Source organism: Microcebus murinus, chromosome 6 (genome assembly GCF_040939455.1).
Source record: "Microcebus murinus isolate Inina chromosome 6, M.murinus_Inina_mat1.0, whole genome shotgun sequence".
In the NCBI taxonomy this organism is placed as follows: domain Eukaryota; kingdom Metazoa; phylum Chordata; class Mammalia; order Primates; family Cheirogaleidae; genus Microcebus; species Microcebus murinus.
In genome coordinates, this window is record NC_134109.1 from 32,333,241 (window position 1) to 32,337,165 (window position 3,925).

Genomic DNA, 3,925 nt, shown 5'->3' on the forward strand with positions numbered 1-3,925 from the left:
GAGAGATTATTGGGACAGTGTGGGTGTCGCAAGTTGAGATAGATAGGCAGGACACTGGGAGATGGGGTCAGCGTCTTGAAAGATCTCAACCAGCTAAGAGGAACCTAAATGTTAAGCATGTAGCTTTTGAAATTCAAATGTAAAAGTACAGGGTGAAGTAGAGGTTAGGGGGAAGGAAGAGGTTGACTCTTCCAGGCAGCTCAGAGGGAGGGCTGACATAGGCGGGGCATGGGAGGAGAAGGGGGTGCCTTGCGTCAGGCTGGTCAGTGGGCAGGGTCCTGTCAACTGGGGTTTCAAGGGCCAGGCCAGGAAGGCTGGTAAAATGTGCTGGGACCCTGGGGTCAGTTCACCCTGCATCTTTGCCCCCGAGAGCTCAGGAGAGATCCAGATGGAATATCTGTTATTCCCATTTTGTAGACAAGGAACTTGAGGCTCCGAGAGGTCAAAGGGCTCACATGGATCATACAACTTGTTAGGGACAGAGCTAGGACACAGCCCCACATCTGCGTGACTCTAAACCCATGCTCGTAACCACCACACAGGCTACCTTTCAACATTTTATTTTAAGGGGAGTCACAGAACAGCAGGCGGAGAGCTCTGGGAACACGAAGCAGCAGGGGTGGGTTCTGAGGGGCGTGGCTCTGGGAATAGCTTCAGAGGAGCTGTGAGCTGCGGAGTGGTGGCCTAGCAGACACCCGGTCCCCCGACACTGCGTCCCCCATTCCCACCCGTGCCTGCGTGCGCGCTGCTGAGGAGGACGCTATTCACCAGGCTTCAGGGCTCGCCAGCTGTGACGTGGTGGAGCCGTGTCTGCAACCCCCAACCACATCCTCCCCTCTTGCCTTCTAGGCTGGTCAGGGTGGGGGGGCAGGAACCCTGAAGCACTCAGGCCTGGGGTGCAGTGGGGGAGACAGAGACTGGCTCTGACAGAGCACTGAGGGCTCCAGTGGTTGAGGAGACCCCGTGGGGTGGATCCGCCCAGCATGAGGGAGGGCGGCCTGACGCTGGGATTCTGGCGGCCAAGGAGGGCGCAGCTGGCTGGGTCGCTAAGGCTCAGGTTCTCTCTGGGAATGAAGGGATGTCTCTCTCCGGAACACTGAGGCCAGGCCAATCTCTCTCGGCAATGTCACTCTCATCCCTGTAAAACAGACTGTATGAGTTCCTCAGGGACCTCGTTGGATTTGGTGCTTGAGTACAGAATCTCCTGGGGTGGACAGAGGGGTCTGAAAGTCAGTCTTGGTCTGGGTGAAAGGATTCAGTGTGGGTTCGTACGGGAGGGAAATGCGGAAGCTGGCTGGGAAGAGGCTTCGAGGTGTTTCAGTTGGGGACACCTCAGGGTTGGTTCTGTTTCTCTGTCTCTGTCTGTCTGTCTGTCTCTCTCTCTGTGTCTCTGTCTCTGTCATCTCTCTCTGTCTGTCCAGGTGGGGAGGTCTCCCTCACTCTCAGGGCCATTGCCTGTCATCGCCTGACCCTCATCCCCACTCCGTGTTTGCTAATTATTATTGCCGTTTCCTTTGCCTGATTTTTTACTTCAGCCAAATTCCAGGCCTCCTTGCTTAAAACAAAACAAAACAAACAAACAAAGCTTTCAAAACTTAACATCTCCTCCCTGGAGTTCTCCGGGGGTCCACGTAGACAGTGATGGCGATTGATCCAGCGGGTCCCCAGGCCCCCCAGCCTGACGGTTCGGCTCTGCGGGCGAGTGTCCTGTTCCCCACTTGTCCCCAGGACATCCTGTGCACCCCACGTCTCTCTGCTGCGACGCCGGCCGGACATTCGGTGGTCAGCAGGCACAGAAATGCACCTTCAAATAAGCAATCCCTTACCAACTGTGAAGTTCATCGGTTATCTTTTGGTCTTTTCCTCTGCAGGCTAAATAATCCTAGTTCCCTTGATTAATTTTATGACCCAATCATGATGACTTCTTTTGAAATCACTACAAGCATCCTCTTAATTTTTAGAGCCTCCGTTTGATAATGAGAGGCTAAGCCCTGAGTACATAGAGACCGATGAAAAGATCGCTGCGGGGTTTCTCTCTGCCCCCTGCTTGGATTCCTGTCTCACGACCGTTCAGCTCTCCCAGGCAGGGGACTGGCAGTGCGTGGAGCTCCAGTACACCCCTTATCTCGGGCCATCAGCTCTTCTCTGTGATCTTATTATTTCCACTGATCTTATTATTTCCACTGATTTCCAGGTAAAGCTTGGCCCACAGTGGTCTTAATTTAGATCATCTTTATTATACCTGTGGGTAGATTTTGTAAGCAGGTCTTAGCACAGGTTTACTTGTGGGTTTCCTTTTAAAAGGTCAGTATGAAACAGGAAGTGTGACTAAGAAAATCTTATTCCTCCACGAAGCCTCACTTCATTAACTGGAAAAAAAAAAGGCGGCTGTCCCCTCTCCCCCAAAACTTACTCACGGCCCAAACAGGCACACATTTCAAAACAGCACATATTTCCCAAAACACCGAAACGTGCACACTAAGGCTCATGTGTGGCGTGAGTAGTTATTTGTCAGATTTGTTCTGTCTGGGGGCCTGTCGTCACGCCAACGTGTGCTGCCTGTCACTGTTCTACAGAGGACTGGAGTGATCTGGAAACCTCGTGGCTGAGCAAGGAGGAGAGTGGAGCCCCGGGTGGAACAGTTGGCGACGCTCATGTGGGGAAGGCAGGGCCAGGTTGGGAACAGAAGTCTCCTGACTCTATTAGAAGCCACGTTAGCCCATATAGACCACAGGCCTACCTCTTTCTCTTCCAGAGGGGCCCTGCATCTCTCTTCTGGCAGCTCATAATCCAGGCGATGCTGCAGTGTGCACACGTGGTTGCCAGGACAGGGCCCTGGGCAAATTCATCTGGGATTTCTGACTGTGGTTCCTTTGGGAGGCAGTAGTTGCTGCCCTTTGGATCATCTGGTTTGCAACCTTGCTTCAGTTTCCTCATCCATAAAATAGAAAAATAACAGGGTTATCATGAGGTGAAAATAAAGGAATACACATAAAACACTGAGAGCAGTCTTGGCATGTGGGCACCCTCTGAGTGTTAGCTATTATTATTCTGGTGAGCTGGTTAGCTTCCCTCCACTCTATTCAACTCAGTGAGAATTTGGCAGCGACCGAGGGCTTCGTTGGGGCTGTGAAAATGGCCACCTCAAGGCTGCATCTTAACCCTGGCCAGTCTCCCAATGGCCAGCACTTTGTCTTAGAAGAGCTGAAAGAAATAATCTAGCTGGTCCAGGGCAAAGTCAACGTTGACGGGGTTAGGGGAGGGGTGTCTTTTCGGACAGGACGTGTAGCAGGGCGCCCGCCCCTGAGATGGCCTGTTCCCAGCTGCATGAGCGCCTACGCCTCGGAGACTCTGCGGGAGGGGTGCGGTGGGCCCAGGGTGGGTCCCAGCAGGACAACCGACGTGCTACTGAGAGTGTGGCTTGAGGCACAGGCGTCTGGGGCTCCATATGCTTGTACCAAAAGCAGGGAGGGTGTGGAGGGGTGACATGAGTGGGAGCCCTGGCTGGGTTCGGGGGTGCTGGGTTGCAGCTTGACTCAGCCCTCCCTCTGCTGCTCTGATTCTCCATGCCTTTGTCTGTGTGATGGGAAATGCCTGGGGGCAGAGGTTAAACCCCAACCCTAAAAGGCACACAGACATGTCCCCTGAGCTTCAAGTTGCCTCATTCTGCCCAAGAGCTTCCTGAAAATGTAGTCTTGTCACACCCGAGGAAGGACACACCGCAGCCATGTGGGACCCTGTGTCAGCAGGATTCACTAGGGCATGTGCCAGAGATCTAGCTGCGAGTGTGAGGAACTTAACAGGGCTGAAGTTTTAATGAAACTTATTTCTGTTGCACGTTCCTGCGTTACCTAGCAATTTGCATTCTTCCAGTGCCAGCATGGACCTTTTGGCTCTGTATAAGTCCACAGTTGTCCTGTTCCCC

The 3,925-nt window shown here is 53.2% G+C and overlaps 1 long non-coding RNA gene across 1 annotated transcript; it reads right to left on the reverse strand.

Moving 5' to 3' along the window:
* Positions 1 to 546: 546 nt before the first annotated feature.
* On the reverse strand, positions 547 to 2,829 carry LOC142871372 (uncharacterized). The gene is made up of 2 exons (XR_012919621.1): positions 2,741 to 2,829; positions 547 to 1,138 (listed from the first exon to the last, which is right to left on the reverse strand). It is a non-coding gene; the product is annotated as an uncharacterized LOC142871372 (long non-coding RNA).
* Between the last annotated feature and the right edge of the window lie 1,096 nt (positions 2,830 to 3,925).